At 35.8% G+C, this 12,583-nt stretch overlaps 1 protein-coding gene across 2 annotated transcripts in view; it reads right to left on the bottom strand.

Annotated features, from left to right (window-relative positions):
- The window catches only part of RAB9B (RAB9B, member RAS oncogene family), a 69,631-nt gene that overhangs the window by 11,817 nt on the left and 45,231 nt on the right, over window positions 1–12,583 (bottom strand). The gene's annotated exons all lie outside the window — the stretch shown is intronic.

Genomic DNA, 12,583 nt, shown 5'->3' with positions numbered 1-12,583 from the left:
AACAGAAGCAACATGACTAACACTAGTGCGGGATCAGCACAAAATGAACAGCACAAATATTTGAAGTAACAGCTGTGGATGGTTTTGTGGCTCTCAGATGGGACTATTCCCAATGATCAATCATTGAGATCTGTCAAATCATGCCCTCAACACATAATAAAAAAAAAATTTCTATCTTTATAACATGGTTACACACACACATACACACACACACACACACACCACACACACACACACACTCTTCAACATTCAATGAAGATTAATTATCTCCCAAAGTCTCACCCTGATCAGTTTGAAATACATTGACCTGAGCTTCAGGAAGACATAGTTGGAATGTGATTAATTTAAAAGAATAGCCTGGTCCAGTATTCACAAGATGTCAGGTACAAAAGTGTTCCATGAAGCATTCAAATAAGTATATAAACACTGCATACTATTTCCCTTCCTGAAGAGTCATGTTGCATATTAAAACATTAACATTTCTGGGAGTCTTGAAGTAAAGAAATCTGTTGTGTATTTTTTTCAATTCAACATTTCCAAAACTTTTGTGAACATGAATTTCTTTTGTTTATGGAACATCTATTAGCAGGCCTGGAACAGCTCAGGACCCAATTTAGCAACTTCTTTCCTAACCATTAATATTGGACATGTTCATAGGCCAATGTGTTTGTCATCTTTGGCCTAGAATATTTATGTGGCAACATAAATATTTTTGTGGCAACATTTTATATTTTCTAGATAGTCCTGATTTCAAATACTTTGTCTTGTTGTCCTCATTTTTACAACAATATTGATGAGATCATCTAATGTTTTACTCAGAAATTATGGCAGCCATAGGTATTTAAAAAGGAAATTAGACAGTAAGAATTTGTCAACTATTTACCTATCATTGTCCAAGAGCAAGTCACAGTTTCTAGTGGATACAATATTTTTTTTAAAAAATCATTTGACACAGAGATAATCTTATGGAATAGAACTACTTTGCCAGATTTTTAATAGCCTGAAGGAAAGATCACTTAAGATTATCCAATTATGGAAGTCATCAGTATGAACTCAGTTTTGTCATTTTAAAAAACATTTTTAAGCTCTGTCCACTAAAAATGCTTAGAAACAATGAAAATCTGTGTCAAAGTTCACCTGTGGTGCCAATAGGATAGTTCTAAATGCTATTTCCCAATCAAAGGACCCAGAAGTACTTAAATAAATAGCTGACTTCGATATGTGGCAAGAAATGTCCAAGAAGAACATAGAATATCTTGCCACACCGAATAGCAAGGAAGCTAAAAACACTACTAGAGTTGAGTCAAAAAAACTTGGGAGCCAACTTGAAGAGACTGTCATCAGCCAAACATGGGGCAATTTGAACATTAGTAAAGATCATTACAATGAATTGAAATATATCAAATATGTTTAAATATACAAATTCATAAAAATACTTAAAAACATAATTGCTCAATTTGGCAAAACCTAAAAAACTAGCTCATTATTTGGAAACTGGTAAAGAGAATGGCTCAAGCATTTAACCTGATTTTTAAATACAAACTTTTCCTTGGTGTAATGAAGGAGTTGGTGAGGAAAGTGTTTTAAAAAGATTTCTGGCTAATAAATTATGAAGGTATGTTAAAATTATAATCTTTAATTAATTAATGGATCTAGGTAATAATCATTCATGTCTTCTAATATTACAAAAAGAGCATTAACTATATATCATATGCCTCTTGATGGAAAAACACAGCAGCAAGTAGAAAGTATTTTTTTTGGTCAAAAAATGCAATTTGAATCTGATCAAGGTCCTAGATATAACTATGAATATTTAGAAAAATACAAGGAAAAAGTTGTTAACATTGTAGGTATGTAAGCAACAACATCCAGACTTAGGTTTAGCGTGCAGGGGTGTGTGTGTGTGTGTGTGTGTGTGTGTGTGTGTTTGTGTGTGTGTGTTGCGGGGGAGAAACTCTGCAGAAAAATAACATGGTTTCTTCAACAAATAAATTTTAAGAGATAATCCAAAAATGAAAGTTAAAAAGAATGAATTTACAATGATGTCAAAGAAAATGAAGTATTTAGAAGTAAATTTTTAAAAACAAGTGCAAAAGTACACTCTTAAAAACACAAAACATTGTTGAAAGGAATTTTAAAAAGATCTAAACAAATGGAAAGACATCTCATGTTTGTGGATTGAAAGACAATATTTATAAGGTGAAAATGCCCTTCAAATTGATCTACAGATTCAATGCAATTCCTTTCAGAATCCTAGCTGGTTTCTTCGTAGAAATTTGCAAGCTGATCCTCACATTCTTATGGAAACTCAAGGAACCGAGAACAGTCAAAACAATCCTGCAAGAGAACAAAGTTGTAGGACTCATCCTTTTCCATTTCAACACTTATTAAAAAGCTACAGTTACCAAAACAGTGTGGTGTTGGCATAAGGCTAACATGTATATCAGTAGAATAGAATTGAGATTCCAGAAATAAACCCATGTGTCTATGGTCAATTGATTTTCAACAGAGGTGCCAAGGCCATTTAATGGTGGAAGAATAGCTTTTTTCAACAAAGTGTGCTGGAATAAAAGGATAATGAAGTTGAACACTCACCTCACAGCACATACAAAAATTAACTACAAATGGATTGCGCTATAAAATTTTTAGAAGAAAGCAGTACTAAGTCTGGTCTTGAGTTAGGCAATTGATTCTTTGATATGACACCAAAGGCAAGGGCAGCAAAAGAAAAAATAAATAAATTGGACTTCATGAAAATGATAAACTTCTGTGCTTCAAAGAACACTGAAAAATGTAAAAAGACAACTCACAAAATAAGGGAAAATATTTGCAAATTATATACTTGATAAGGAACTTATCTACAACATATTTTTAAAAATCTTACAACTCAAATATAAAAGGATAATCCAATTAAAAAATGAGCAAAGGATCTGAATAGGCTTTTCTTCACAGACGCACAAATGACCAATAAGCACATAAAATTGTGCTCAGCATCATTCGTTATCAGGGAAATGCCAATCAAAACCATAATGAGATACCACTTTACACTTATTAGGATGGCTATAATAAAAAAGTTAGATAATACCAACTGTTGGTGAGGATGTGGAAGAAATGAGAAGTATGAATTTCATACATTGCTGACGGGACTGTAAAAATGCTGAGCCACTTTGGAAAAGAATCTGACAGTGTTTTAAAAAGTTAAACATAGAGTTGCCATAAGATCTAGTAATTGCACTCCCAGTTATATACGCCAAAGAAGTAAAAACATATATCTACACAAAACCTTCTACATGATTGTTTATTGCAGCATCATTCATAATGGCCAAAAGGTGGAAAAATCCCAAATGTCCATCAACTGACAAGTGGCTAAATAAAGTGTAACATATCTGTACAATGAAATGTTATTCAGCCTTAAAAAGGGATGAAGTACTGATACGTGCTATAACATGTATGTATATTCAAAACATTACACTAAGTGAAAGAAGCCAGTCATAAAAAACTATACCTTATATGATTCCATGTATATGGAATGTCCAAAATTGGCAAATATATAGAAAGAGAAATAGATTAGTGGACAGGGAACAGGTAGACAGGGATGTTGGGGGACTGAAAGCTAAAGAGTATGGAGTTTCTTTTTGAGATAATGAAAATGTTCTAAAATTGATTGTTGTGATGGTTGCATAACTTTGTGAGCATGCCAAAACCCATTTAATTATATATTTAAAAGCATCAATGGCACAATATGTGAATTCTATCTCAGTAAAGTTGTACTAAAAGAACTGTAAGAAGGAAAATAAAAAATCTGGAAGTGGAGCCTATAGACAAATCTATAGATGGAAAGAAACCTAAATAATTCCCTGGAGTTCTCATTTAAAGCTAGACCGAACATTGCTTCTCCATTAAACTCTATAAATCATTAAAACAACAACAATAACTATACAACAACCTAAGAGCCACATTCACCAATTGCAATGTGATTTCCTTTCCTCAAGAGTTCTAATCCATATTTATGTACGGAGCAAACAAGTTTAGAAAAAAGATAGGAAAATTTGAACCCTGGGTTGTATATTTTATGATATTAAGTAATTGTTCATTTCTTTCATTTGTGATAAAGGTATTGTGGTTATGCTTTAGAAATAATTCTTATTTTTCAGAGATACATACTGAAATGCTTGTGGATTAAGTGATGCAGTATCTTGGATATGGTTAAAATAATCTGGTGACTAGTGATCAGGTAGTAAAGGCAAGCCTGGACAGGCGTTGTGCCAAGTTTGTCCTGCAGACTATGGCTGAGCGACGGATGAACAGAGTATGCAGACACAGGTGTCTTGTCTGTCAGCATGGGTAGGGGATTGCTGGAAGAGTGAGCGGCAGCAGCCTCGATAAGCCAGTGATAGTTGCATTTATTTAGTACAAATTTAATGACAAAGGCTTTGAGCAAACACAGTTTGTGGGTAACAAACATTGTCAACCTCCAAAGGGGAGAGCAGTCCTGCATGTGAATAATCAAAGGTCACTTTTAGGACATGAGTAAGCAAGCTATTTAGATAAACTTCCCTACTTTCCTTTATACCTACTCCTTGCCCTTTGCCCCAGGGTAAGAACAGCTGCCTTCAGCTCATTCTTCCCCAAAGCTTTGCAAAACATCTCAGCCTTCCAAGAAGGTTTGTGTCTTTCCTATAATTTCTCTTACCACCCTGATCAATCTCCTACATCTGCCCCATTTTTGTTTTCTTTTTGCATCAGGTTTTGTTGATTGAAGAATACTGATGTGTGCAGCAACAGGTTTGTCAGGCCCAGCAGTTATAAGTCATGTTCCGGCTTTGCGTCCTAGAATTAGTAAATAACATAAGACAAACATGAGTATAATCAGTAACATTCTTTTCCAGTCAAGGAGTGACCTTTAGTGCTACTTGGCATCTCAGTCTAATGTGTGCCATTACTGAGGAACCCCACTGGGGGTATGTCATTTCCTACTAGCCAAGCAGTTGCTTTGTTAGAGGCTGGGAAGGGAGTGTCTGGATAAGTAACAGGTGGAAAAAAGGCAGATTTAGAAGATGGGCTCAATAGAGTGTAGCAGGTACAGGTAGCAAGCAAAGTGAGAGAACAAAAGAGGAACAAATTATCTGGAGTCAATGGTGTTTGTGTTTGGAGCAGGATTAACTCAGCCGCCTTAGTTGTTTTCTTCAGCATCCCCCAGGTAATGTCTGGGCCCTGTGTCATCCAATGAAGCGCATCATATGGGTCTGTGGGTCCTGCAGGGTCATTTCCTTCATTTCTGGTACCGGGTTGGGTCCTAGCCATGCCATGGTATGGTTTGTTGCAATTGTGCTGGAATCCAAAGAGGACCTGAGGGGATGTGAACACAAGAATATCCTCTTCCCTATGTTAGCAAATCATTTGGACTACACCATACATTACTATTCACATCTTTCCATAAAACTGTGGGTTTTATGTCTTGAGAGGTTTTAGCAAAGTGCTTTTCTATAGCTGATTGAAATTTATCACTTCAATTTTAAAAATTAAGGGCAAATAAGGCTTGTGCTAGTAGTGTTACAGGCTCCTTACTCATATTCCCCTTTTTTGTTTTCTGAGCATATTTTTAAGGGTGGAGTGGGCACATTTTACTATGGCCTGTCCTTGGGGATTATATAGGATGCCTGTAGAATGTTGTATGTTCCATGTGTGGCAAGATTATTGAAATTGTGAGCTGGCATAAGCCAGGCCACTATCAGTTTTAATTTTTGTGGACCATCCCATAAATGCAAAAGTTAAAAGAAGATGTTTAATAACATATCAGGTGGACTCTCCAGGAAGAGCATGTGCACTAATTAGGCGAGAATTGGTGTCAACAGATACATGTACATATCTTAGTTTTCCAAATTCAGGGACGTGTATAACATCTTTTTGCCATAACTGATTAGGCTCTAGTCCTTGAGGGTTAACACCTGTTGAAGGAGGGTATGTGCCTGTGAGCTTGCAATCTGGGCACTGCAGGATAATTTGTTTAGCTAGTCTTTAGGTAAGCTGAACTTGCTGAGTTAAGTTTCTCCAATTTTGGAGGAAAAATTGATGTGATTGGGTGGCTTGGTCAAGCAGTGATGTCATAACTTGTAGGGTCTACTTGATCATTGCCATAGCCGGTGGGTCAGGCATTGAGTGGTGGGGCTTGAATATGTGTGATAAAAATAGGATGCATACATTGATCTAGCAATTGCTGAAGTTGAAGAAATAGGGCACACAGGGTGGGCTCAAGAGTGGATTTAATGGAGACTGTCTCAACGTTCTACAGTAAATAAACAGAGTAAGCAGTGTCACTAACAATATTGATGGGCTGAGCGGAAACGGTTTCCAGGGCTAATATTAGGGCTCCAACCTCAGTTCTCTGAGTGCTAGTAAATCCAGATCACATGAGGGAATTATGTGGTTTCCACCAGACAGTTGCTTTTCCATTTTTACCAGAGCTACCGATGAAAAGCGTTAAAGCATTAGGTATGGGGAGTGAACTACTTTTGTAGGCAAAACTACAGGAGTGCAAGCTAAGAACTGAAGTAGTTTGTCAGCAAGAAGGGCATGCTCTATATGGCCTGTATAATCAGAGAGTGCTATCTGAAGATCTACAGTTAGAGGTAATACTACTTTGAATTGTTTTAAAAATTGTGTTGGCTAATATAAAACATACAAAGTAAACTTGTGCAAGCTTTGTTAAAAAAAAGCATTGTGTTCAAAGCCTATAAAAGGTCAGTTTATCTAGATACTAAAGTTGAAGCTAAGATAAAATTTCATTTTCCTATTGCCTTGGAAATAAAAATGGTTTTCCTGAATTTTATATACAGTATAAAAGTTTGTTGCTTAATTAATCTTTGACAGTTCCACCTAATTTACCAATTTACATCAATTGATATGTACTGCCTAGATTACAATGGGAAAAATGTTGTGATACCTGCTGTGGGGATAGGAGTGGGATGGGGGCATCCGCTAACTAACCAATGCATCTACTAATCAATGCAATCCCTCTACAACATAACAGACCTCCAAATATCTGGGTTGCTCTCACACACCCTCTAAGTTTTCTGTTCCCTAGGTTAAGCATCTGCAAGTCCTTTAACCAGTCTTCATGTGGGCCTGGTTTTTAGATAGTTCATTTTTCTCTTCCCCACCAAACGCCCACAGTTTTGTCACTCTTCCTCTGGAAATATGGTGCCTAAGCATGAAGGCAATACAAGTATGTTTTTACCATATTTATAGTATTAACAATCATTTCTGAAAAGTTACTTGTCTTGCCTTGTCAATGCTTGTTTTGTTTCATTTCTGGTCATTTCTCCCATTTGTCATGGTCACATAAAATTATTACTGTGTATTTTAAGACGCTAGCCTCCTATCCTAATTTGGTCTTATTTACAAATTTAGTGAGCATTTTGTTTGTTTGGTTTTTTTGTTTGTTTTGTTTTTGAGATGGAGTTTCACTCTTGTTACCCAGGCTGGAGTGCAATGGCGTCATCTTGGCTCACTGCAACCTCTACCTCCTAGACTCAAGTGATTCTCCTGCCTCAGCCTCCTGAGTAGCTGGGATTACAGGCGTATGCCATCATGCCAGGCTAATTTTTGTATTTTTAGTAGAGACAGGGTTTCACTATGTTAGCCAGTCTGGTCTCGAACTCCTGACATTGGGTGATCTGCCTGCCTCGGCCTCCCAAAGTGCTTGGATTATAGGCATGAGCCACTGCGCCCAGCTAGGCATGTTTTTTCCCATCATTTAAGTAATTAATTCATCCATCTAATCAACAAATTTGAGTACCTATTCTGTGCCTTGCTCTGCTCTACAATCTAGGAGTATGATGGTGAACAAAAACAGGCATGGCACCTGATCTCCTGAGTTTATAATCTGGTGGATGGAAATCTAAATGCCATAATGTGCATAAGATATCAACAACATCAAATAACATCAATTAACATCAATTATTAAAATGAGGAAGCTGGGGCAGTGCTGTTTTGGAAAACCATAAGAGTGCTTTAGAGAAGAAGCAGCTCTGTTTAGATGGGAAGTGTTTTCATTGACCTGTAATTCACCGTAAAATTTAAACTTGCTGAAAAAAATAAGGTTTTACTTCCCCATCAAAGAAAATATATTCAATCTTCTGTCAGTACAACAATCTAAACACTCAAGCATTCAGTTCCTAGAGTAGGAAATACTATGTATAAATTCTATGCTGTAGATAAACAGCAAATCTACAATACATTAAGCCAGAGACTGGAATGGATGCTGAGGGGTTCATAGATATTGTTAGTTAAATTTATTAAAGGGGCTAGGATAGAATATGGGTGAAATTTGTTGCTATTAACTACTTGGAGGAGGCAGTTGATATCATGAAAAGCTCATGGAACCAGTTGTCAGCATGCCTGGGTATTGGTGCTGGCTATGTCTGTCACATAGGATATATGAGAACTCTGCTAAATCACTTGACTTCTTGGCCACAATTTCTTCATTTATAAAATGAGACTAATATTACCTATTCTGACATCATTATTATGTTACTGGGAGCAACTGAGACAAAGTCCGCTTAGTACCTTGGAAAATGAAAAGCGGTACAAATATAAATTTCTTACATTAATTAGTCATTGTCTTTTAATTCTAGACAGGGTAGAAAGATGCCATCCCCATCAAAGAGTTCTTTAATTCTTCCGTAAGAAGAATTTCCTATATTACAATTTGTATAATGCTTTAAAGTTTTAAAAGCTATTTTTGAAAAAAATCATGACCCTCTACCCCCTGAAATCATGCCAACATATGACCAAATGAAGAGCAAGTAGAAATAGTTATTTTTCTGATGAGTTTCAGTTAAAGGTAAAATAAAGTAATAAAAGACTTTATCTTTTGAAATAGTTCTTGCTGCATAATCATTCCAGTTTGTAGGAAAAGTGTATGTCATGATCTTTTTGCTAGTATTTTATGTTGTCTATACACTCTGATGCATTTGTTTGAAGGTTTTCTAGGGCCAACATGAACAGAAATATCACATGAGTATTTTTTGAAATAAAAACAAACTTTAACATAATATCACTGATTAGGGGAGGACAACTGGAGGTACTGAAATTACTGAGGATGAGTAAGCTCATGAAAAAACTCAGTCTTCAAAAATAATGAAAAGCTTCAAGGTTTAGAAGATATAACCAATGGCCTTCAAATACATTTCTCTTTTGAGATGATCTGTCTTTAGCATTCTGGGTTATGAGCTCAATGCCTTATTGGTCACTTACAAGGTATCAGACAGCAAATTTCAGGAAATATGACATTGTTTTCAACTTGTACATTATATGGTATTAGTATTGGTGATGATGCCAACAGTTACAAATACACTTCAGGTGCACCCACTGTCCCCTTCTCTCTTTTATCCCTCACTGCTACCACAAGATAGAAGAACTAGCATACTAGAACAAGCAATGCAGACTTTAAAAAATGACAGCTATAATCTAAGCCAGTGGTCAACATCAGCCTCGCTTAGAAGTTAACCAAGGACTTGCATCAATTCACAGAGCATTTATTAGAGAAAATCATCTGAAGCTCAGTAAGACTAGGGAGCTTTCTTGCATTTTAACTAATTATATTCCCATTCTCTCTCCTCACTTCTATGGTAACCTTGAAAACCAGTAACTCACAATCACACTGAAAACCAGCAGTCTTACAGTCACTGGAGTGGTCAGAATGGGATTGGAACACTTTCAAAGCCTCATCCCCAGAGATTTGTCATTATTTAACTGGTCTGGCAGTTTCCTGGAAACCCCCAGTCACAGAGTTTCTCTTTAATTCACCTGACTTTTCCTCAGAGCATTTTTCTAAAACAACCAGTAGCAATTGTTTAACATTGAAGTTTCCTGTGGCAATGATAACAATGGGCAAAAACAATAAATTGACATAAAAACATAAAAGGAAAAGCTTAGGAGTGAGATGTCTATAGGTGGCATTAATCATTTCAGTAGGCACAGAAAAAGTAGTTGGCAAAATCCAACACCTTTTCCTTGATTAAAAAAATCACAAACTAGAAGCATAAAAGAAATTCCTCAATCTGTTAAAGGACATATATGAAAAACCCACAGTTAGCATCACACTTAAGGATAAAAGACTAGATTATTTTCATCTGGGATCAGGAACAAGACAAGTATGTCCACTCTTGTCTCCAATTTAACATTGTATTGGAGGTTGTAGCCAGGGCCATTAAGCAAGAAAATGGAGTAAAAGGCATCCAGATTGGAAAGGAAGAAGTAAAACTATCTTTATTTACAGATTACATGTTCTTAAATATAGAAAATCCTAAGGAACCTATTAAAAATGACTAAATCTTGCAACGAACCTGAACAGACATTTCTCCAAAGAAGAATAGACATTTCTCATAAGAAAACATAAAATACCTAATGTAAATGATGGGGGGATGGGATGCAGCAAACCACCATAGCGTGTGTATACCTATGTAACAATCCTGCACAATCTGCACATGTACCCCAGAACTTAAAGTATAATAAAAAACATAAAAATGGCCAACAGGTATATGAAAAATTGCTCAACATCACTAATCAGCAAGAACTGCAAATCCAAAACACTATGAAATATCACCTCATACTCACCAGTATGGCTATAGTAAAAAAGATGAGAGATAACAAATCTTGGTGACAGTGTGAAGAAAGGAGAACCCTTGTATACTGTTGGTGAGAATATAGGTTGGTGCAGCCATTGTGAGAATCGGTATGGAGATTCCTAAAGAAATTAAAAACACAACTACCATATGACCTAACAATCCTACTCCTGGGTATTAACTCAAGGGAGATGATCACATCAGAAAGATATCTACACTCTCATGTTAATTGTAGCATCTTTTGTAATAGCCAAAATATGGAAACAACCTAAGTGTCTATCAATAGATAAATGAGTAAAGAAAATGTGGTACACATACACAATGGAGTACTATTCAGCCATAAAAAAGAGACTGCCAGTTGCCACAATATGGATGGTACTGGAGTACATTATGCTAAGTGAAAGAAGCCAGACATAGAAAGAAAAAATATTGCATGATCTCACTTATATGTGAAATCTTTTTAAAAAAAGTCAAATATATGGCGATAGAGAATGAAACAGTGGTTACTAGGGGTGGGGAGATATAATTCAAAGGATACAAAGTAGCAGACATGTAGGATGAACAACTTGAGATGGTGAATATACAACATAAAAACTATAGTTAATAAAATTGTATTGTATTAGAGTTTTTATTAAATAAATAGATTTTAGTTGCTCTTGTCACACAAACATAAGAGTAACTATGTGAGATAATAGGTATGTTAATTTGCTTCACTATAGTAACTGTTTTTCTGTCTATACATATCCCATAACATCATGTGTTATACCTTAAATATAAGCAATAACATTTATTTAAAAAACTATTAAAACTAATAAGTGAGTTCAGAGAGGTTTTAGAATAAAAGCCAAAATATAAAAATAAACTGTGCTTCCATAGATTAGTAATGAACAAGAGGAAAATAAAGAAAACAATTCCAATTATAATGGCGTGAAAAGGAATGAAACACTTAGAAATAGATTTAACAAAAGTTCAAGATGTGTACACAGAAAGCAACAACACATCATTGAAAGAAATTAGAGGAAAATCTAAATAAAGGGAAAGACATCCCATGTTTATGGATTGGGAAGTTTAATATTGCTAAGATGGTAATACTCCCCCAACTGATCTATAGATTGTACACATTCCCTATGAAAATCACATCTGCCCCCTTTTTTTAAAAACAGAAATTGACAAGCTGATCCTAAAATTTATATGGAAATACAAGGGACCAAATTAGTTAAAACACTTCTAAGAAAGAAAAACAAAATCGTAGAACTCATACTTCTTGATTTCAAGGCTTACTACAAAGCTACAGCAATCAAGATAGCATGGTACTGACATAACAATAGTCATATAGACCATATGAAGTAGAATTGAGAGTTCGTACATAAATCATAAGATTTATGGTCAATTAATAATATTCACCAAACAGAAAACTTGAAAATACCAGGCATGAGGGTTTCCTTTAATATATTTGGCAGTCCAGCTTAACAGAATATATCAGGAGAGAGAACATGGAAGACATAGGAACTTGTGATAGTAAGCTCAGTCATCTAAGCAAGGAGTATTCCTTCCTCGACCCTCCCTACTACCAAGGAGATTCAGCATTGCTCTATTTAGCCAAGGTCTTTTAAGGCCTGTGGCAGAGGTTTTTAGTTTGGGGTCTATGAATATGATCAAGTGGTTCATAAAACGTCTACAACTCCAAATAATAATTTATGAATATATTAATATCTGTATTTCTTTTTTTCTTTTTTTTGAGACGGAGTTTCACTCTTGTTGCCCAGGCTGGAGTGCAATGGCACGATCTCGGCTCACCGCAACCTCCGCCTCCTGGGTTCAGGCAATTCTCCTGCCTCAGCCTCCTGAGTAGCTGGGATTACAGGCATGCACCACCATGCCCAGCTGATTTTTTGTATTTTTAGTAGAGACGGGGTTTCACCATGTTGATCAGGATGGTCTCGATCTCTTGACCT

This window comes from Sapajus apella, unplaced genomic scaffold (assembly GCF_009761245.1).
Source record: "Sapajus apella isolate SASKATOON/1434 unplaced genomic scaffold, GSC_monkey_1.0 scaffold191, whole genome shotgun sequence".
Taxonomy (NCBI): Eukaryota; Metazoa; Chordata; class Mammalia; order Primates; family Cebidae; genus Sapajus; species Sapajus apella.
The sequence above is the reverse complement of the archived record's forward strand: the minus strand, read 5'-3'. Positions and strand labels throughout refer to the sequence as shown.